This window comes from Schistocerca gregaria, chromosome 5 (assembly GCF_023897955.1).
Source record: "Schistocerca gregaria isolate iqSchGreg1 chromosome 5, iqSchGreg1.2, whole genome shotgun sequence".
Taxonomy (NCBI): Eukaryota; Metazoa; Arthropoda; class Insecta; order Orthoptera; family Acrididae; genus Schistocerca; species Schistocerca gregaria.
This window is the reverse complement of record NC_064924.1, coordinates 237,760,957-237,782,869: the sequence shown is the minus strand read 5'-3', so window position 1 is coordinate 237,782,869 and position 21,913 is coordinate 237,760,957. Positions and strand designations below refer to the sequence as shown.

Sequence of the window (21,913 nt, the reverse complement as noted above, 5' to 3'; positions counted from 1 at the left end):
CCGCTCGGGTCGCGGTCCATATGACAGCACAAGTACGAGAAGCATCTGCGAGATGGGCGCGGCCCGAACCGGCGAGTCCGAGGCGCCGTGTGCGGGCGTTCGGAGCTACCAGTGCCGCTCTGTGCTGCGCCGTGCCGTGGAAAGGTGCGAAAACATGCACACAAGACACAGGCTTTTCGGCAAAGTATATATCTCTTGTAGCGACGAAAGGTAAATTTTTGTTTACAAATTTGCCCTTGTGCACTGCTACAAAACAATATGCCCTGACGTTTTTCACAACATTTCTGTCACTTCATACTGTTTTTATTATTCCAGAGACTCTTTGGAAGTCTTCCTTGGCGCACTCTTTTCAAACTGAATTCCTTAATATCGTATCTAACGATAGTTTAAAATCAGTATGGAAGCATCTTTGTCACTTGAGAAAGGTAGCATGAAAAAAGGGCTGGCAGGAGTAGTGACAAGAAAGCAAGAAATGAAGACAGCCAGAGTTCCCAGGCGGTCGCCGATCCGAATACTGACGTTGTTGCTTTTCTTCGGTGGTCAGACGGGAACAGGTCTTTCTTTAATGTAGTTAGTTTTTGGAATTTAGTGCTCCTACAAAACAGTACTCTCTGACGCGTTTCAAGAGCACATCTGTCGATTCGCAGTGTTTCGTTATTTTCAACGAGATCCTAGCACTCTTCCTCCGCGCATTCTTGTTCAAACTGAGTTCATTACTGTAATTTCGCATCTTACGTTTAATACAGTAGTTTAAAATGCTTGTGGAAGCATCTTTGTCGCACCTGAGAGTTTGCATGAAAAGAGGGCTGGCAGGTGTAGTGACATAAAATTTAAAAGAAGAGAGGGAGCCAACAGCACCCGGTGTTCCCAGGCGGTCACCCATCCAAGTACTAACCGGGCCCGATGTTGCTTAACTTCGGTGATCGGACGAGAACCGGTGTATTCAACATGGTATGGCCGTTGGCGTCCTTATACAGTAGCCGCACGGCAGAAGAAGGCTTCGCCTCTCCTCCCAACACACGCAATCGCCGTTTTCGGTGGCACATTTGACGCAAAGCACGTCCTTCCACCTCGAAGGCGACGCGCAGTGCGGCGCGCCGCCACGTGGGTCAGACGCACAACACAGCTGCTCGTTGCACCGCCTGTCATTCGTTTGTTCGACAAAGTATCCATCTCTTGTAGCGACGAAAGGTAAATTTTTGTTTACAAATTTGCCGTTGTGCACTGCTACAAAACAATATGCCCTGACGTATTTCACAACATTTCTGTCACTTCATACTGTTTTGTTATTTCCAGAGACTCTTTGGAAGTCTTCCTCGGCGCACTCTTTTCAAACTGAGTTCCTTAATATCGTATCTCACGATAGTTTAAAATCAGTATGGAAGCATCTTTGTCACATGAGAAAGGTAGCATGAAAAAAGGGCTGGCAGGGGTAGTGACAAGATAGCAAGAAATGAAGACAGAGGGAAGCGTTCTCACCTGCCTGACACTCGTCGCGCTTCCAGATATCTGCGTAATTTGCACGGTTCATTCTCGGCTGTCCCCTTCCGTCCCGACTTGTCCCGACTTAGCTCGACTGCCGCTCGCTGCCGCTCGGGTCGCGGTCCATATGACAGCACAAGTACGAGAAGCATCTGCGAGATGGGCGCGGCCCGAACCGGCGAGTCCGAGGCGCCGTGTGCGGGCGTTCGGAGCTACCTGTACCGCTCTGTGCTGCGCCATGCCGTGGAAAGGTGCGAAAACATGCACACAAGACACAGGCTTTTCGGCAAAGTATATATCTCTTGTAGCGACGAAAGGTAAATTTTTGTTTACAAATTTGCCCTTGTGCACTGCTACAAAACAATATGCCCTGACGTTTTTCACAACATTTCTGTCACTTCATACTGTTTTTATTATTCCAGAGACTCTTTGGAAGTCTTCCTTGGCGCACTCTTTTCAAACTGAATTCCTTAATATCGTATCTAACGATAGTTTAAAATCAGTATGGAAGCATCTTTGTCACATGAGAAAGGTAGCATGAAAAAAGGGCTGGCAGGAGTAGTGACAAGAAAGCAAGAAATGAAGACAGCCAGAGTTCCCAGGCGGTCGCCGATCCGAATACTGACGTTGTTGCTTTTCTTCGGTGGTCAGACGGGAACAGGTCTTTCTTTAATGTAGTTAGTTTTTGGAATTTAGTGCTCCTACAAAACAGTACTCTCTGACGCGTTTCAAGAGCACATCTGTCGATTCGCAGTGTTTCGTTATTTTCAACGAGATCCTAGCACTCTTCCTCCGCGCATTCTTGTTCAAACTGAGTTCATTACTGTAATTTCGCATCTTACGTTTAATACAGTAGTTTAAAATGCTTGTGGAAGCATCTTTGTCGCACCTGAGAGTTTGCATGAAAAGAGGGCTGGCAGGTGTAGTGACATAAAATTTAAAAGAAGAGAGGGAGCCAACAGCACCCGGTGTTCCCAGGCGGTCACCCATCCAAGTACTAACCGGGCCCGATGTTGCTTAACTTCGGTGATCGGACGAGAACCGGTGTATTCAACATGGTATGGCCGTTGGCGTCCTTATACAGTAGCCGCACGGCAGAAGAAGGCTTCGCCTCTCCTCCCAACACACGCAATCGCCGTTTTCGGTGGCACATTTGACGCAAAGCACGTCCTTCCACCTCGAAGGCGACGCGCAGTGCGGCGCGCCGCCACGTGGGTCAGACGCACAACACAGCTGCTCGTTGCACCGCCTGTCATTCGTTTGTTCGACAAAGTATCCATCTCTTGTAGCGACGAAAGGTAAATTTTTGTTTACAAATTTGCCGTTGTGCACTGCTACAAAACAATATGCCCTGACGTATTTCACAACATTTCTGTCACTTCATACTGTTTTGTTATTTCCAGAGACTCTTTGGAAGTCTTCCTCGGCGCACTCTTTTCAAACTGAGTTCCTTAATATCGTATCTTACGATAGTTTAAAATCAGTATGGAAGCATCTTTGTCACATGAGAAAGGTAGCATGAAAAAAGGGCTGGCAGGGGTAGTGACAAGATAGCAAGAAATGAAGACAGAGGGAAGCGTTCTCACCTGCCTGACACTCGTCGCGCTTCCAGATATTTGCGTAATTTGCACGGTTCATTCTCGGCTGTCCCCTTCCGTCCCGACTTGTCCCGACTGCCGCTCGCTGCCGCTCGGGTCGCGGTCCATATGACAGCACAAGTACGAGAAGCATCTGCGAGATGGGCGCGGCCCGAACCGGCGAGTCCGAGGCGCCGTGTGCGGGCGTTCGGAGCTACCTGTACCGCTCTGTGCTGCGCCATGCCGTGGAAAGGTGCGAAAACATGCACACAAGACACAGGCTTTTCGGCAAAGTATATATCTCTTGTAGCGACGAAAGGTAAATTTTTGTTTACAAATTTGCCCTTGTGCACTGCTACAAAACAATATGCCCTGACGTTTTTCACAACATTTCTGTCACTTCATACTGTTTTTATTATTCCAGAGACTCTTTGGAAGTCTTCCTTGGCGCACTCTTTTCAAACTGAATTCCTTAATATCGTATCTAACGATAGTTTAAAATCAGTATGGAAGCATCTTTGTCACATGAGAAAGGTAGCATGAAAAAAGGGCTGGCAGGAGTAGTGACAAGAAAGCAAGAAATGAAGACAGCCAGAGTTCCCAGGCGGTCGCCGATCCGAATACTGACGTTGTTGCTTTTCTTCGGTGGTCAGACGGGAACAGGTCTTTCTTTAATGTAGTTAGTTTTTGGAATTTAGTGCTCCTACAAAACAGTACTCTCTGACGCGTTTCAAGAGCACATCTGTCGATTCGCAGTGTTTCGTTATTTTCAACGAGATCCTAGCACTCTTCCTCCGCGCATTCTTGTTCAAACTGAGTTCATTACTGTAATTTCGCATCTTACGTTTAATACAGTAGTTTAAAATGCTTGTGGAAGCATCTTTGTCGCACCTGAGAGTTTGCATGAAAAGAGGGCTGGCAGGTGTAGTGACATAAAATTTAAAAGAAGAGAGGGAGCCAACAGCACCCGGTGTTCCCAGGCGGTCACCCATCCAAGTACTAACCGGGCCCGATGTTGCTTAACTTCGGTGATCGGACGAGAACCGGTGTATTCAACATGGTATGGCCGTTGGCGTCCTTATACAGTAGCCGCACGGCAGAAGAAGGCTTCGCCTCTCCTCCCAACACACGCAATCGCCGTTTTCGGTGGCACATTTGACGCAAAGCACGTCCTTCCACCTCGAAGGCGACGCGCAGTGCGGCGCGCCGCCACGTGGGTCAGACGCACAACACAGCTTCTCGTTGCACCGCCTGTCATTCGTTTGTTCGACAAAGTATCCATCTCTTGTAGCGACGAAAGGTAAATTTTTGTTTACAAATTTGCCGTTGTGCACTGCTACAAAACAATATGCCCTGACGTATTTCACAACATTTCTGTCACTTCATACTGTTTTGTTATTTCCAGAGACTCTTTGGAAGTCTTCCTCGGCGCACTCTTTTCAAACTGAGTTCCTTAATATCGTATCTTACGATAGTTTAAAATCAGTATGGAAGCATCTTTGTCACATGAGAAAGGTAGCATGAAAAAAGGGCTGGCAGGGGTAGTGACAAGATAGCAAGAAATGAAGACAGAGGGAAGCGTTCTCACCTGCCTGACACTCGTCGCGCTTCCAGATATTTGCGTAATTTGCACGGTTCATTCTCGGCTGTCCCCTTCCGTCCCGACTTGTCCCGACTGCCGCTCGCTGCCGCTCGGGTCGCGGTCCATATGACAGCACAAGTACGAGAAGCATCTGCGAGATGGGCGCGGCCCGAACCGGCGAGTCCGAGGCGCCGTGTGCGGGCGTTCGGAGCTACCAGTGCCGCTCTGTGCTGCGCCATGCCGTGGAAAGGTGCGAAAACATGCACACAAGACACAGGCTTTTCGGCAAAGTATATATCTCTTGTAGCGACGAAAGGTAAATTTTTGTTTACAAATTTGCCCTTGTGCACTGCTGCAAAACAATATGCCCTGACGTTTTTCACAACATTTCTGTCACTTCATACTGTTTTTATTATTCCAGAGACTCTTTGGAAGTCTTCCTTGGCGCACTCTTTTCAAACTGAATTCCTTAATATCGTATCTAACGATAGTTTAAAATCAGTATGGAAGCATCTTTGTCACTTGAGAAAGGTAGCATGAAAAAAGGGCTGGCAGGAGTAGTGACAAGAAAGCAAGAAATGAAGACAGCCAGAGTTCCCAGGCGGTCGCCGATCCGAATACTGACGTTGTTGCTTTTCTTCGGTGGTCAGACGGGAACAGGTCTTTCTTTAATGTAGTTAGTTTTTGGAATTTAGTGCTCCTACAAAACAGTACTCTCTGACGCGTTTCAAGAGCACATCTGTCGATTCGCAGTGTTTCGTTATTTTCAACGAGATCCTAGCACTCTTCCTCCGCGCATTCTTGTTCAAACTGAGTTCATTACTGTAATTTCGCATCTTACGTTTAATACAGTAGTTTAAAATGCTTGTGGAAGCATCTTTGTCGCACCTGAGAGTTTGCATGAAAAGAGGGCTGGCAGGTGTAGTGACATAAAATTTAAAAGAAGAGAGGGAGCCAACAGCACCCGGTGTTCCCAGGCGGTCACCCATCCAAGTACTAACCGGGCCCGATGTTGCTTAACTTCGGTGATCGGACGAGAACCGGTGTATTCAACATGGTATGGCCGTTGGCGTCCTTATACAGTAGCCGCACGGCAGAAGAAGGCTTCGCCTCTCCTCCCAACACACGCAATCGCCGTTTTCGGTGGCACATTTGACGCAAAGCACGTCCTTCCACCTCGAAGGCGACGCGCAGTGCGGCGCGCCGCCACGTGGGTCAGACGCACAACACAGCTTCTCGTTGCACCGCCTGTCATTCGTTTGTTCGACAAAGTATCCATCTCTTGTAGCGACGAAAGGTAAATTTTTGTTTACAAATTTGCCGTTGTGCACTGCTACAAAACAATATGCCCTGACGTATTTCACAACATTTCTGTCACTTCATACTGTTTTGTTATTTCCAGAGACTCTTTGGAAGTCTTCCTCGGCGCACTCTTTTCAAACTGAGTTCCTTAATATCGTATCTTACGATAGTTTAACATCAGTATGGAAGCATCTTTGTCACATGAGAAAGGTAGCATGAAAAAAGGGCTGGCAGGGGTAGTGACAAGATAGCAAGAAATGAAGACAGAGGGAAGCGTTCTCACCTGCCTGACACTCGTCGCGCTTCCAGATATTTGCGTAATTTGCACGGTTCATTCTCGGCTGTCCCCTTCCGTCCCGACTTGTCCCGACTGCCGCTCGCTGCCGCTCGGGTCGCGGTCCATATGACAGCACAAGTACGAGAAGCATCTGCGAGATGGGCGCGGCCCGAACCGGCGAGTCCGAGGCGCCGTGTGCGGGCGTTCGGAGCTACCAGTGCCGCTCTGTGCTGCGCCATGCCGTGGAAAGGTGCGAAAACATGCACACAAGACACAGGCTTTTCGGCAAAGTATATATCTCTTGTAGCGACGAAAGGTAAATTTTTGTTTACAAATTTGCCCTTGTGCACTGCTACAAAACAATATGCCCTGACGTTTTTCACAACATTTCTGTCACTTCATACTGTTTTTATTATTCCAGAGACTCTTTGGAAGTCTTCCTTGGCGCACTCTTTTCAAACTGAATTCCTTAATATCGTATCTAACGATAGTTTAAAATCAGTATGGAAGCATCTTTGTCACATGAGAAAGGTAGCATGAAAAAAGGGCTGGCAGGAGTAGTGACAAGAAAGCAAGAAATGAAGACAGCCAGAGTTCCCAGGCGGTCGCCGATCCGAATACTGACGTTGTTGCTTTTCTTCGGTGGTCAGACGGGAACAGGTCTTTCTTTAATGTAGTTAGTTTTTGGAATTTAGTGCTCCTACAAAACAGTACTCTCTGACGCGTTTCAAGAGCACATCTGTCGATTCGCAGTGTTTCGTTATTTTCAACGAGATCCTAGCACTCTTCCTCCGCGCATTCTTGTTCAAACTGAGTTCATTACTGTAATTTCGCATCTTACGTTTAATACAGTAGTTTAAAATGCTTGTGGAAGCATCTTTGTCGCACCTGAGAGTTTGCATGAAAAGAGGGCTGGCAGGTGTAGTGACATAAAATTTAAAAGAAGAGAGGGAGCCAACAGCACCCGGTGTTCCCAGGCGGTCACCCATCCAAGTACTAACCGGGCCCGATGTTGCTTAACTTCGGTGATCGGACGAGAACCGGTGTATTCAACATGGTATGGCCGTTGGCGTCCTTATACAGTAGCCGCACGGCAGAAGAAGGCTTCGCCTCTCCTCCCAACACACGCAATCGCCGTTTTCGGTGGCACATTTGACGCAAAGCACGTCCTTCCACCTCGAAGGCGACGCGCAGTGCGGCGCGCCGCCACGTGGGTCAGACGCACAACACAGCTTCTCGTTGCACCGCCTGTCATTCGTTTGTTCGACAAAGTATCCATCTCTTGTAGCGACGAAAGGTAAATTTTTGTTTACAAATTTGCCGTTGTGCACTGCTACAAAACAATATGCCCTGACGTATTTCACAACATTTCTGTCACTTCATACTGTTTTGTTATTTCCAGAGACTCTTTGGAAGTCTTCCTCGGCGCACTCTTTTCAAACTGAGTTCCTTAATATCGTATCTTACGATAGTTTAAAATCAGTATGGAAGCATCTTTGTCACATGAGAAAGGTAGCATGAAAAAAGGGCTGGCAGGGGTAGTGACAAGATAGCAAGAAATGAAGACAGAGGGAAGCGTTCTCACCTGCCTGACACTCGTCGCGCTTCCAGATATTTGCGTAATTTGCACGGTTCATTCTCGGCTGTCCCCTTCCGTCCCGACTTGTCCCGACTGCCGCTCGCTGCCGCTCGGGTCGCGGTCCATATGACAGCACAAGTACGAGAAGCATCTGCGAGATGGGCGCGGCCCGAACCGGCGAGTCCGAGGCGCCGTGTGCGGGCGTTCGGAGCTACCTGTACCGCTCTGTGCTGCGCCATGCCGTGGAAAGGTGCGAAAACATGCACACAAGACACAGGCTTTTCGGCAAAGTATATATCTCTTGTAGCGACGAAAGGTAAATTTTTGTTTACAAATTTGCCCTTGTGCACTGCTACAAAACAATATGCCCTGACGTTTTTCACAACATTTCTGTCACTTCATACTGTTTTTATTATTCCAGAGACTCTTTGGAAGTCTTCCTTGGCGCACTCTTTTCAAACTGAATTCCTTAATATCGTATCTAACGATAGTTTAAAATCAGTATGGAAGCATCTTTGTCACATGAGAAAGGTAGCATGAAAAAAGGGCTGGCAGGAGTAGTGACAAGAAAGCAAGAAATGAAGACAGCCAGAGTTCCCAGGCGGTCGCCGATCCGAATACTGACGTTGTTGCTTTTCTTCGGTGGTCAGACGGGAACAGGTCTTTCTTTAATGTAGTTAGTTTTTGGAATTTAGTGCTCCTACAAAACAGTACTCTCTGACGCGTTTCAAGAGCACATCTGTCGATTCGCAGTGTTTCGTTATTTTCAACGAGATCCTAGCACTCTTCCTCCGCGCATTCTTGTTCAAACTGAGTTCATTACTGTAATTTCGCATCTTACGTTTAATACAGTAGTTTAAAATGCTTGTGGAAGCATCTTTGTCGCACCTGAGAGTTTGCATGAAAAGAGGGCTGGCAGGTGTAGTGACATAAAATTTAAAAGAAGAGAGGGAGCCAACAGCACCCGGTGTTCCCAGGCGGTCACCCATCCAAGTACTAACCAGGCCCGATGTTGCTTAACTTCGGTGATTGGACGAGAACCGGTGTATTCAACATGGTATGGCCGTTGGCGTCCTTATACAGTAGCCGCACGGCAGAAGAAGGCTTCGCCTCTCCTCCCAACACACGCAATCGCCGTTTTCGGTGGCACATTTGACGCAAAGCACGTCCTTCCACCTCGAAGGCGACGCGCAGTGCGGCGCGCCGCCACGTGGGTAAGACGCACAACACAGCTGCTCGTTGCACCGCCTGCCATTCGTTTGTTCGACAAAGTATCCATCTCTTGTAGCGACGAAAGGTAAATTTTTGTTTACAAATTTGCCGTTGTGCACTGCTACAAAACAATATGCCCTGACGTATTTCACAACATTTCTGTCACTTCATACTGTTTTGTTATTTCCAGAGACTCTTTGGAAGTCTTCCTCGGCGCACTCTTTTCAAACTGAGTTCCTTAATATCGTATCTTACGATAGTTTAAAATCAGTATGGAAGCATCTTTGTCACATGAGAAAGGTAGCATGAAAAAAGGGCTGGCAGGGGTAGTGACAAGATAGCAAGAAATGAAGACAGAGGGAAGCGTTCTCACCTGCCTGACACTCGTCGCGCTTCCAGATATTTGCGTAATTTGCACGGTTCATTCTCGGCTGTCCCCTTCCGTCCCGACTTGTCCCGACTGCCGCTCGCTGCCGCTCGGGTCGCGGTCCATATGACAGCACAAGTACGAGAAGCATCTGCGAGATGGGCGCGGCCCGAACCGGCGAGTCCGAGGCGCCGTGTGCGGGCGTTCGGAGCTACCAGTGCCGCTCTGTGCTGCGCCATGCCGTGGAAAGGTGCGAAAACATGCACACAAGACACAGGCTTTTCGGCAAAGTATATATCTCTTGTAGCGACGAAAGGTAAATTTTTGTTTACAAATTTGCCCTTGTGCACTGCTGCAAAACAATATGCCCTGACGTTTTTCACAACATTTCTGTCACTTCATACTGTTTTTATTATTCCAGAGACTCTTTGGAAGTCTTCCTTGGCGCACTCTTTTCAAACTGAATTCCTTAATATCGTATCTAACGATAGTTTAAAATCAGTATGGAAGCATCTTTGTCACTTGAGAAAGGTAGCATGAAAAAAGGGCTGGCAGGAGTAGTGACAAGAAAGCAAGAAATGAAGACAGCCAGAGTTCCCAGGCGGTCGCCGATCCGAATACTGACGTTGTTGCTTTTCTTCGGTGGTCAGACGGGAACAGGTCTTTCTTTAATGTAGTTAGTTTTTGGAATTTAGTGCTCCTACAAAACAGTACTCTCTGACGCGTTTCAAGAGCACATCTGTCGATTCGCAGTGTTTCGTTATTTTCAACGAGATCCTAGCACTCTTCCTCCGCGCATTCTTGTTCAAACTGAGTTCATTACTGTAATTTCGCATCTTACGTTTAATACAGTAGTTTAAAATGCTTGTGGAAGCATCTTTGTCGCACCTGAGAGTTTGCATGAAAAGAGGGCTGGCAGGTGTAGTGACATAAAATTTAAAAGAAGAGAGGGAGCCAACAGCACCCGGTGTTCCCAGGCGGTCACCCATCCAAGTACTAACCGGGCCCGATGTTGCTTAACTTCGGTGATCGGACGAGAACCGGTGTATTCAACATGGTATGGCCGTTGGCGTCCTTATACAGTAGCCGCACGGCAGAAGAAGGCTTCGCCTCTCCTCCCAACACACGCAATCGCCGTTTTCGGTGGCACATTTGACGCAAAGCACGTCCTTCCACCTCGAAGGCGACGCGCAGTGCGGCGCGCCGCCACGTGGGTCAGACGCACAACACAGCTTCTCGTTGCACCGCCTGTCATTCGTTTGTTCGACAAAGTATCCATCTCTTGTAGCGACGAAAGGTAAATTTTTGTTTACAAATTTGCCGTTGTGCACTGCTACAAAACAATATGCCCTGACGTATTTCACAACATTTCTGTCACTTCATACTGTTTTGTTATTTCCAGAGACTCTTTGGAAGTCTTCCTCGGCGCACTCTTTTCAAACTGAGTTCCTTAATATCGTATCTTACGATAGTTTAACATCAGTATGGAAGCATCTTTGTCACATGAGAAAGGTAGCATGAAAAAAGGGCTGGCAGGGGTAGTGACAAGATAGCAAGAAATGAAGACAGAGGGAAGCGTTCTCACCTGCCTGACACTCGTCGCGCTTCCAGATATTTGCGTAATTTGCACGGTTCATTCTCGGCTGTCCCCTTCCGTCCCGACTTGTCCCGACTGCCGCTCGCTGCCGCTCGGGTCGCGGTCCATATGACAGCACAAGTACGAGAAGCATCTGCGAGATGGGCGCGGCCCGAACCGGCGAGTCCGAGGCGCCGTGTGCGGGCGTTCGGAGCTACCAGTGCCGCTCTGTGCTGCGCCATGCCGTGGAAAGGTGCGAAAACATGCACACAAGACACAGGCTTTTCGGCAAAGTATATATCTCTTGTAGCGACGAAAGGTAAATTTTTGTTTACAAATTTGCCCTTGTGCACTGCTACAAAACAATATGCCCTGACGTTTTTCACAACATTTCTGTCACTTCATACTGTTTTTATTATTCCAGAGACTCTTTGGAAGTCTTCCTTGGCGCACTCTTTTCAAACTGAATTCCTTAATATCGTATCTAACGATAGTTTAAAATCAGTATGGAAGCATCTTTGTCACTTGAGAAAGGTAGCATGAAAAAAGGGCTGGCAGGAGTAGTGACAAGAAAGCAAGAAATGAAGACAGCCAGAGTTCCCAGGCGGTCGCCGATCCGAATACTGACGTTGTTGCTTTTCTTCGGTGGTCAGACGGGAACAGGTCTTTCTTTAATGTAGTTAGTTTTTGGAATTTAGTGCTCCTACAAAACAGTACTCTCTGACGCGTTTCAAGAGCACATCTGTCGATTCGCAGTGTTTCGTTATTTTCAACGAGATCCTAGCACTCTTCCTCCGCGCATTCTTGTTCAAACTGAGTTCATTACTGTAATTTCGCATCTTACGTTTAATACAGTAGTTTAAAATGCTTGTGGAAGCATCTTTGTCGCACCTGAGAGTTTGCATGAAAAGAGGGCTGGCAGGTGTAGTGACATAAAATTTAAAAGAAGAGAGGGAGCCAACAGCACCCGGTGTTCCCAGGCGGTCACCCATCCAAGTACTAACCGGGCCCGATGTTGCTTAACTTCGGTGATCGGACGAGAACCGGTGTATTCAACATGGTATGGCCGTTGGCGTCCTTATACAGTAGCCGCACGGCAGAAGAAGGCTTCGCCTCTCCTCCCAACACACGCAATCGCCGTTTTCGGTGGCACATTTGACGCAAAGCACGTCCTTCCACCTCGAAGGCGACGCGCAGTGCGGCGCGCCGCCACGTGGGTCAGACGCACAACACAGCTGCTCGTTGCACCGCCTGTCATTCGTTTGTTCGACAAAGTATCCATCTCTTGTAGCGACGAAAGGTAAATTTTTGTTTACAAATTTGCCGTTGTGCACTGCTACAAAACAATATGCCCTGACGTATTTCACAACATTTCTGTCACTTCATACTGTTTTGTTATTTCCAGAGACTCTTTGGAAGTCTTCCTCGGCGCACTCTTTTCAAACTGAGTTCCTTAATATCGTATCTTACGATAGTTTAAAATCAGTATGGAAGCATCTTTGTCACATGAGAAAGGTAGCATGAAAAAAGGGCTGGCAGGGGTAGTGACAAGATAGCAAGAAATGAAGACAGAGGGAAGCGTTCTCACCTGCCTGACACTCGTCGCGCTTCCAGATATCTGCGTAATTTGCACGGTTCATTCTCGGCTGTCCCCTTCCGTCCCGACTTGTCCCGACTGCCGCTCGCTGCCGCTCGGGTCGCGGTCCATATGACAGCACAAGTACGAGAAGCATCTGCGAGATGGGCGCGGCCCGAACCGGCGAGTCCGAGGCGCCGTGTGCGAGCGTTCGGAGCTACCAGTGCCGCTCTGTGCTGCGCCATGCCGTGGAAAGGTGCGAAAACATGCACACAAGACACAGGCTTTTCGGCAAAGTATATATCTCTTGTAGCGACGAAAGGTAAATTTTTGTTTACAAATTTGCCCTTGTGCACTGCTACAAAACAATATGCCCTGACGTTTTTCACAACATTTCTGTCACTTCATACTGTTTTTATTATTCCAGAGACTCTTTGGAAGTCTTCCTTGGCGCACTCTTTTCAAACTGAATTCCTTAATATCGTATCTAACGATAGTTTAAAATCAGTATGGAAGCATCTTTGTCACTTGAGAAAGGTAGCATGAAAAAAGGGCTGGCAGGAGTAGTGACAAGAAAGCAAGAAATGAAGACAGCCAGAGTTCCCAGGCGGTCGCCGATCCGAATACTGACGTTGTTGCTTTTCTTCGGTGGTCAGACGGGAACAGGTCTTTCTTTAATGTAGTTAGTTTTTGGAATTTAGTGCTCCTACAAAACAGTACTCTCTGACGCGTTTCAAGAGCACATCTGTCGATTCGCAGTGTTTCGTTATTTTCAACGAGATCCTAGCACTCTTCCTCCGCGCATTCTTGTTCAAACTGAGTTCATTACTGTAATTTCGCATCTTACGTTTAATACAGTAGTTTAAAATGCTTGTGGAAGCATCTTTGTCGCACCTGAGAGTTTGCATGAAAAGAGGGCTGGCAGGTGTAGTGACATAAAATTTAAAAGAAGAGAGGGAGCCAACAGCACCCGGTGTTCCCAGGCGGTCACCCATCCAAGTACTAACCGGGCCCGATGTTGCTTAACTTCGGTGATCGGACGAGAACCGGTGTATTCAACATGGTATGGCCGTTGGCGTCCTTATACAGTAGCCGCGCGGCAGAAGAAGGCTTCGCCTCTCCTCCCAACACACGCAATCGCCGTTTTCGGTGGCACATTTGACGCAAAGCACGTCCTTCCACCTCGAAGGCGACGCGCAGTGCGGCGCGCCGCCACGTGGGTCAGACGCACAACACAGCTGCTCGTTGCACCGCCTGTCATTCGTTTGTTCGACAAAGTATCCATCTCTTGTAGCGACGAAAGGTAAATTTTTGTTTACAAATTTGCCGTTGTGCACTGCTACAAAACAATATGCCCTGACGTATTTCACAACATTTCTGTCACTTCATACTGTTTTGTTATTTCCAGAGACTCTTTGGAAGTCTTCCTCGGCGCACTCTTTTCAAACTGAGTTCCTTAATATCGTATCTTACGATAGTTTAAAATCAGTATGGAAGCATCTTTGTCACATGAGAAAGGTAGCATGAAAAAAGGGCTGGCAGGGGTAGTGACAAGATAGCAAGAAATGAAGACAGAGGGAAGCGTTCTCACCTGCCTGACACTCGTCGCGCTTCCAGATATCTGCGTAATTTGCACGGTTCATTCTCGGCTGTCCCCTTCCGTCCCGACTTGTCCCGACTTAGCTCGACTGCCGCTCGCTGCCGCTCGGGTCGCGGTCCATATGACAGCACAAGTACGAGAAGCATCTGCGAGATGGGCGCGGCCCGAACCGGCGAGTCCGAGGCGCCGTGTGCGGGCGTTCGGAGCTACCAGTGCCGCTCTGTGCTGCGCCATGCCGTGGAAAGGTGCGAAAACATGCACACAAGACACAGGCTTTTCGGCAAAGTATATATCTCTTGTAGCGACGAAAGGTAAATTTTTGTTTACAAATTTGCCCTTGTGCACTGCTACAAAACAATATGCCCTGACGTTTTTCACAACATTTCTGTCACTTCATACTGTTTTTATTATTCCAGAGACTCTTTGGAAGTCTTCCTTGGCGCACTCTTTTCAAACTGAATTCCTTAATATCGTATCTAACGATAGTTTAAAATCAGTATGGAAGCATCTTTGTCACTTGAGAAAGGTAGCATGAAAAAAGGGCTGGCAGGAGTAGTGACAAGAAAGCAAGAAATGAAGACAGCCAGAGTTCCCAGGCGGTCGCCGATCCGAATACTGACGTTGTTGCTTTTCTTCGGTGGTCAGACGGGAACAGGTCTTTCTTTAATGTAGTTAGTTTTTGGAATTTAGTGCTCCTACAAAACAGTACTCTCTGACGCGTTTCAAGAGCACATCTGTCGATTCGCAGTGTTTCGTTATTTTCAACGAGATCCTAGCACTCTTCCTCCGCGCATTCTTGTTCAAACTGAGTTCATTACTGTAATTTCGCATCTTACGTTTAATACAGTAGTTTAAAATGCTTGTGGAAGCATCTTTGTCGCACCTGAGAGTTTGCATGAAAAGAGGGCTGGCAGGTGTAGTGACATAAAATTTAAAAGAAGAGAGGGAGCCAACAGCACCCGGTGTTCCCAGGCGGTCACCCATCCAAGTACTAACCGGGCCCGATGTTGCTTAACTTCGGTGATCGGACGAGAACCGGTGTATTCAACATGGTATGGCCGTTGGCGTCCTTATACAGTAGCCGCACGGCAGAAGAAGGCTTCGCCTCTCCTCCCAACACACGCAATCGCCGTTTTCGGTGGCACATTTGACGCAAAGCACGTCCTTCCACCTCGAAGGCGACGCGCAGTGCGGCGCGCCGCCACGTGGGTCAGACGCACAACACAGCTGCTCGTTGCACCGCCTGTCATTCGTTTGTTCGACAAAGTATCCATCTCTTGTAGCGACGAAAGGTAAATTTTTGTTTACAAATTTGCCGTTGTGCACTGCTACAAAACAATATGCCCTGACGTATTTCACAACATTTCTGTCACTTCATACTGTTTTGTTATTTCCAGAGACTCTTTGGAAGTCTTCCTCGGCGCACTCTTTTCAAACTGAGTTCCTTAATATCGTATCTTACGATAGTTTAAAATCAGTATGGAAGCATCTTTGTCACATGAGAAAGGTAGCATGAAAAAAGGGCTGGCAGGGGTAGTGACAAGATAGCAAGAAATGAAGACAGAGGGAAGCGTTCTCACCTGCCTGACACTCGTCGCGCTTCCAGATATCTGCGTAATTTGCACGGTTCATTCTCGGCTGTCCCCTTCCGTCCCGACTTGTCCCGACTGCCGCTCGCTGCCGCTCGGGTCGCGGTCCATATGACAGCACAAGTACGAGAAGCATCTGCGAGATGGGCGCGGCCCGAACCGGCGAGTCCGAGGCGCCGTGTGCGGGCGTTCGGAGCTACCAGTGCCGCTCTGTGCTGCGCCATGCCGTGGAAAGGTGCGAAAACATGCACACAAGACACAGGCTTTTCGGCAAAGTATATATCTCTTGTAGCGACGAAAGGTAAATTTTTGTTTACAAATTTGCCCTTGTGCACTGCTACAAAACAATATGCCCTGACGTTTTTCACAACATTTCTGTCACTTCATACTGTTTTTATTATTCCAGAGACTCTTTGGAAGTCTTCCTTGGCGCACTCTTTTCAAACTGAATTCCTTAATATCGTATCTAACGATAGTTTAAAATCAGTATGGAAGCATCTTTGTCACTTGAGAAAGGTAGCATGAAAAAAGGGCTGGCAGGAGTAGTGACAAGAAAGCAAGAAATGAAGACAGCCAGAGTTCCCAGGCGGTCGCCGATCCGAATACTGACGTTGTTGCTTTTCTTCGGTGGTCAGACGGGAACAGGTCTTTCTTTAATGTAGTTAGTTTTTGGAATTTAGTGCTCCTACAAAACAGTACTCTCTGACGCGTTTCAAGAGCACATCTGTCGATTCGCAGTGTTTCGTTATTTTCAACGAGATCCTAGCACTCTTCCTCCGCGCATTCTTGTTCAAACTGAGTTCATTACTGTAATTTCGCATCTTACGTTTAATACAGTAGTTTAAAATGCTTGTGGAAGCATCTTTGTCGCACCTGAGAGTTTGCATGAAAAGAGGGCTGGCAGGTGTAGTGACATAAAATTTAAAAGAAGAGAGGGAGCCAACAGCACCCGGTGTTCCCAGGCGGTCACCCATCCAAGTACTAACCGGGCCCGATGTTGCTTAACTTCGGTGATCGGACGAGAACCGGTGTATTCAACATGGTATGGCCGTTGGCGTCCTTATACAGTAGCCGCGCGGCAGAAGAAGGCTTCGCCTCTCCTCCCAACACACGCAATCGCCGTTTTCGGTGGCACATTTGACGCAAAGCACGTCCTTCCACCTCGAAGGCGACGCGCAGTGCGGCGCGCCGCCACGTGGGTCAGACGCACAACACAGCTGCTCGTTGCACCGCCTGTCATTCGTTTGTTCGACAAAGTATCCATCTCTTGTAGCGACGAAAGGTAAATTTTTGTTTACAAATTTGCCGTTGTGCACTGCTACAAAACAATATGCCCTGACGTATTTCACAACATTTCTGTCACTTCATACTGTTTTGTTATTTCCAGAGACTCTTTGGAAGTCTTCCTCGGCGCACTCTTTTCAAACTGAGTTCCTTAATATCGTATCTTACGATAGTTTAAAATCAGTATGGAAGCATCTTTGTCACATGAGAAAGGTAGCATGAAAAAAGGGCTGGCAGGGGTAGTGACAAGATAGCAAGAAATGAAGACAGAGGGAAGCGTTCTCACCTGCCTGACACTCGTCGCGCTTCCAGATATCTGCGTAATTTGCACGGTTCATTCTCGGCTGTCCCCTTCCGTCCCGACTTGTCCCGACTTAGCTCGACTGCCGCTCGCTGCCGCTCGGGTCGCGGTCCATATGACAGCACAAGTACGAGAAGCATCTGCGAGATGGGCGCGGCCCGAACCGGCGAGTCCGAGGCGCCGTGTGCGGGCGTTCGGAGCTACCAGTGCCGCTCTGTGCTGCGCCATGCCGTGGAAAGGTGCGAAAACATGCACACAAGACACAGGCTTTTCGGCAAAGTATATATCTCTTGTAGCGACGAAAGGTAAATTTTTGTTTACAAATTTGCCCTTGTGCACTGCTACAAAACAATATGCCCTGACGTTTTTCACAACATTTCTGTCACTTCATACTGTTTTTATTATTCCAGAGACTCTTTGGAAGTCTTCCTTGGCGCACTCTTTTCAAACTGAATTCCTTAATATCGTATCTAACGATAGTTTAAAATCAGTATGGAAGCATCTTTGTCACTTGAGAAAGGTAGCATGAAAAAAGGGCTGGCAGGAGTAGTGACAAGAAAGCAAGAAATGAAGACAGCCAGAGTTCCCAGGCGGTCGCCGATCCGAATACTGACGTTGTTGCTTTTCTTCGGTGGTCAGACGGGAACAGGTCTTTCTTTAATGTAGTTAGTTTTTGGAATTTAGTGCTCCTACAAAACAGTACTCTCTGACGCGTTTCAAGAGCACATCTGTCGATTCGCAGTGTTTCGTTATTTTCAACGAGATCCTAGCACTCTTCCTCCGCGCATTCTTGTTCAAACTGAGTTCATTACTGTAATTTCGCATCTTACGTTTAATACAGTAGTTTAAAATGCTTGTGGAAGCATCTTTGTCGCACCTGAGAGTTTGCATGAAAAGAGGGCTGGCAGGTGTAGTGACATAAAATTTAAAAGAAGAGAGGGAGCCAACAGCACCCGGTGTTCCCAGGCGGTCACCCATCCAAGTACTAACCGGGCCCGATGTTGCTTAACTTCGGTGATCGGACGAGAACCGGTGTATTCAACATGGTATGGCCGTTGGCGTCCTTATACAGTAGCCGCACGGCAGAAGAAGGCTTCGCCTCTCCTCCCAACACACGCAATCGCCGTTTTCGGTGGCACATTTGACGCAAAGCACGTCCTTCCACCTCGAAGGCGACGCGCAGTGCGGCGCGCCGCCACGTGGGTCAGACGCACAACACAGCTGCTCGTTGCACCGCCTGTCATTCGTTTGTTCGACAAAGTATCCATCTCTTGTAGCGACGAAAGGTAAATTTTTGTTTACAAATTTGCCGTTGTGCACTGCTACAAAACAATATGCCCTGACGTATTTCACAACATTTCTGTCACTTCATACTGTTTTGTTATTTCCAGAGACTCTTTGGAAGTCTTCCTCGGCGCACTCTTTTCAAACTGAGTTCCTTAATATCGTATCTTACGATAGTTTAAAATCAGTATGGAAGCATCTTTGTCACATGAGAAAGGTAGCATGAAAAAAGGGCTGGCAGGGGTAGTGACAAGATAGCAAGAAATGAAGACAGAGGGAAGCGTTCTCACCTGCCTGACACTCGTCGCGCTTCCAGATATCTGCGTAATTTGCACGGTTCATTCTCGGCTGTCCCCTTCCGTCCCGACTTGTCCCGACTTAGCTCGACTGCCGCTCGCTGCCGCTCGGGTCGCGGTCCATATGACAGCACAAGTACGAGAAGCATCTGCGAGATGGGCGCGGCCCGAACCGGCGAGTCCGAGGCGCCGTGTGCGGGCGTTCGGAGCTACCAGTGCCGCTCTGTGCTGCGCCATGCCGTGGAAAGGTGCGAAAACATGCACACAAGACACAGGCTTTTCGGCAAAGTATATATCTCTTGTAGCGACGAAAGGTAAATTTTTGTTTACAAATTTGCCCTTGTGCACTGCTACAAAACAATATGCCCTGACGTTTTTCACAACATTTCTGTCACTTCATACTGTTTTTATTATTCCAGAGACTCTTTGGAAGTCTTCCTTGGCGCACTCTTTTCAAACTGAATTCCTTAATATCGTATCTAACGATAGTTTAAAATCAGTATGGAAGCATCTTTGTCACTTGAGAAAGGTAGCATGAAAAAAGGGCTGGCAGGAGTAGTGACAAGAAAGCAAGAAATGAAGACAGCCAGAGTTCCCAGGCGGTCGCCGATCCGAATACTGACGTTGTTGCTTTTCTTCGGTGGTCAGACGGGAACAGGTCTTTCTTTAATGTAGTTAGTTTTTGGAATTTAGTGCTCCTACAAAACAGTACTCTCTGACGCGTTTCAAGAGCACATCTGTCGATTCGCAGTGTTTCGTTATTTTCAACGAGATCCTAGCACTCTTCCTCCGCGCATTCTTGTTCAAACTGAGTTCATTACTGTAATTTCGCATCTTACGTTTAATACAGTAGTTTAAAATGCTTGTGGAAGCATCTTTGTCGCACCTGAGAGTTTGCATGAAAAGAGGGCTGGCAGGTGTAGTGACATAAAATTTAAAAGAAGAGAGGGAGCCAACAGCACCCGGTGTTCCCAGGCGGTCACCCATCCAAGTACTAACCGGGCCCGATGTTGCTTAACTTCGGTGATCGGACGAGAACCGGTGTATTCAACATGGTATGGCCGTTGGCGTCCTTATACAGTAGCCGCACGGCAGAAGAAGGCTTCGCCTCTCCTCCCAACACACGCAATCGCCGTTTTCGGTGGCACATTTGACGCAAAGCACGTCCTTCCACCTCGAAGGCGACGCGCAGTGCGGCGCGCCGCCACGTGGGTCAGACGCACAACACAGCTGCTCGTTGCACCGCCTGTCATTCGTTTGTTCGACAAAGTATCCATCTCTTGTAGCGACGAAAGGTAAATTTTTGTTTACAAATTTGCCGTTGTGCACTGCTACAAAACAATATGCCCTGACGTATTTCACAACATTTCTGTCACTTCATACTGTTTTGTTATTTCCAGAGACTCTTTGGAAGTCTTCCTCGGCGCACTCTTTTCAAACTGAGTTCCTTAATATCGTATCTTACGATAGTTTAAAATCAGTATGGAAGCATCTTTGTCACATGAGAAAGGTAGCATGAAAAAAAGCTGGCAGGGGTAGTGACAAGATAGCAAGAAATGAAGACAGAGGGAAGCGTTCTCACCTGCCTGACACTCGTCGCGCTTCCAGATATCTGCGTAATTTGCACGGTTCATTCTCGGCTGTCCCCTTCCGTCCCGACTTGTCCCGACTTAGCTCGACTGCCGCTCGCTGCCGCTCGGGTCGCGGTCCATATGACAGCACAAGTACGAGAAGCATCTGCGAGATGGGCGCGGCCCGAACCGGCGAGTCCGAGGCGCCGTGTGCGGGCGTTCGGAGCTACCAGTGCCGCTCTGTGCTGCGCCATGCCGTGGAAAGGTGCGAAAACATGCACACAAGACACAGGCTTTTCGGCAAAGTATATATCTCTTGTAGCGACGAAAGGTAAATTTTTGTTTACAAATTTGCCCTTGTGCACTGCTACAAAACAATATGCCCTGACGTTTTTCACAACATTTCTGTCACTTCATACTGTTTTTATTATTCCAGAGACTCTTTGGAAGTCTTCCTTGGCGCACTCTTTTCAAACTGAATTCCTTAATATCGTATCTAACGATAGTTTAAAATCAGTATGGAAGCATCTTTGTCACTTGAGAAAGGTAGCATGAAAAAAGGGCTGGCAGGAGTAGTGACAAGAAAGCAAGAAATGAAGACAGCCAGAGTTCCCAGGCGGTCGCCGATCCGAATACTGACGTTGTTGCTTTTCTTCGGTGGTCAGACGGGAACAGGTCTTTCTTTAATGTAGTTAGTTTTTGGAATTTAGTGCTCCTACAAAACAGTACTCTCTGACGCGTTTCAAGAGCACATCTGTCGATTCGCAGTGTTTCGTTATTTTCAACGAGATCCTAGCACTCTTCCTCCGCGCATTCTTGTTCAAACTGAGTTCATTACTGTAATTTCGCATCTTACGTTTAATACAGTAGTTTAAAATGCTTGTGGAAGCATCTTTGTCGCACCTGAGAGTTTGCATGAAAAGAGGGCTGGCAGGTGTAGTGACATAAAATTTAAAAGAAGAGAGGGAGCCAACAGCACCCGGTGTTCCCAGGCGGTCACCCATCCAAGTACTAACCGGGCCCGATGTTGCTTAACTTCGGTGATCGGACGAGAACCGGTGTATTCAACATGGTATGGCCGTTGGCGTCCTTATACAGTAGCCGCACGGCAGAAGAAGGCTTCGCCTCTCCTCCCAACACACGCAATCGCCGTTTTCGGTGGCACATTTGACGCAAAGCACGTCCTTCCACCTCGAAGGCGACGCGCAGTGCGGCGCGCCGCCACGTGGGTCAGACGCACAACACAGCTGCTCGTTGCACCGCCTGTCATTCGTTTGTTCGACAAAGTATCCATCTCTTGTAGCGACGAAAGGTAAATTTTTGTTTACAAATTTGCCGTTGTGCACTGCTACAAAACAATATGCCCTGACGTATTTCACAACATTTCTGTCACTTCATACTGTTTTGTTATTTCCAGAGACTCTTTGGAAGTCTTCCTCGGCGCACTCTTTTCAAACT

The 21,913-nt window shown here is 47.8% G+C and overlaps 14 non-coding genes across 14 annotated transcripts; all 14 read right to left on the bottom strand.

Moving 5' to 3' along the window:
* Nucleotides 1-846: 846 nt before the first annotated feature.
* On the bottom strand, nt 847-965 carry LOC126275034 (5S ribosomal RNA). The gene has a single exon (XR_007550571.1). It is a non-coding gene; the product is annotated as a 5S ribosomal RNA (ribosomal RNA).
* Nucleotides 966-2,435: 1,470 nt separating this feature from the next.
* LOC126275033 (5S ribosomal RNA) lies at nt 2,436-2,554 on the bottom strand. Its single transcript, XR_007550570.1, has one exon. It is a non-coding gene; the product is annotated as a 5S ribosomal RNA (ribosomal RNA).
* A 1,460-nt stretch (nt 2,555-4,014) lies between these two features.
* Nucleotides 4,015-4,133, bottom strand: LOC126275032 (5S ribosomal RNA). Its single transcript, XR_007550569.1, has one exon. It is a non-coding gene; the product is annotated as a 5S ribosomal RNA (ribosomal RNA).
* A 1,460-nt stretch (nt 4,134-5,593) lies between these two features.
* On the bottom strand, nt 5,594-5,712 carry LOC126275031 (5S ribosomal RNA). The gene has a single exon (XR_007550568.1). It is a non-coding gene; the product is annotated as a 5S ribosomal RNA (ribosomal RNA).
* Nucleotides 5,713-7,172: 1,460 nt separating this feature from the next.
* On the bottom strand, nt 7,173-7,291 carry LOC126275030 (5S ribosomal RNA). Its single transcript, XR_007550567.1, has one exon. It is a non-coding gene; the product is annotated as a 5S ribosomal RNA (ribosomal RNA).
* Nucleotides 7,292-8,751: 1,460 nt separating this feature from the next.
* Nucleotides 8,752-8,870, bottom strand: LOC126274092 (5S ribosomal RNA). Its single transcript, XR_007549920.1, has one exon. It is a non-coding gene; the product is annotated as a 5S ribosomal RNA (ribosomal RNA).
* Nucleotides 8,871-10,330: 1,460 nt separating this feature from the next.
* On the bottom strand, nt 10,331-10,449 carry LOC126275029 (5S ribosomal RNA). The gene has a single exon (XR_007550566.1). It is a non-coding gene; the product is annotated as a 5S ribosomal RNA (ribosomal RNA).
* Nucleotides 10,450-11,909: 1,460 nt separating this feature from the next.
* On the bottom strand, nt 11,910-12,028 carry LOC126275028 (5S ribosomal RNA). Its single transcript, XR_007550565.1, has one exon. It is a non-coding gene; the product is annotated as a 5S ribosomal RNA (ribosomal RNA).
* Nucleotides 12,029-13,488: 1,460 nt separating this feature from the next.
* On the bottom strand, nt 13,489-13,607 carry LOC126275027 (5S ribosomal RNA). The gene has a single exon (XR_007550564.1). It is a non-coding gene; the product is annotated as a 5S ribosomal RNA (ribosomal RNA).
* Nucleotides 13,608-15,077: 1,470 nt separating this feature from the next.
* LOC126275026 (5S ribosomal RNA) lies at nt 15,078-15,196 on the bottom strand. The gene has a single exon (XR_007550563.1). It is a non-coding gene; the product is annotated as a 5S ribosomal RNA (ribosomal RNA).
* Nucleotides 15,197-16,656: 1,460 nt separating this feature from the next.
* LOC126275025 (5S ribosomal RNA) lies at nt 16,657-16,775 on the bottom strand. Its single transcript, XR_007550562.1, has one exon. It is a non-coding gene; the product is annotated as a 5S ribosomal RNA (ribosomal RNA).
* Nucleotides 16,776-18,245: 1,470 nt separating this feature from the next.
* On the bottom strand, nt 18,246-18,364 carry LOC126275023 (5S ribosomal RNA). The gene has a single exon (XR_007550560.1). It is a non-coding gene; the product is annotated as a 5S ribosomal RNA (ribosomal RNA).
* A 1,470-nt stretch (nt 18,365-19,834) lies between these two features.
* On the bottom strand, nt 19,835-19,953 carry LOC126275022 (5S ribosomal RNA). Its single transcript, XR_007550559.1, has one exon. It is a non-coding gene; the product is annotated as a 5S ribosomal RNA (ribosomal RNA).
* A 1,469-nt stretch (nt 19,954-21,422) lies between these two features.
* On the bottom strand, nt 21,423-21,541 carry LOC126275020 (5S ribosomal RNA). Its single transcript, XR_007550558.1, has one exon. It is a non-coding gene; the product is annotated as a 5S ribosomal RNA (ribosomal RNA).
* Nucleotides 21,542-21,913: the final 372 nt, after the last annotated feature.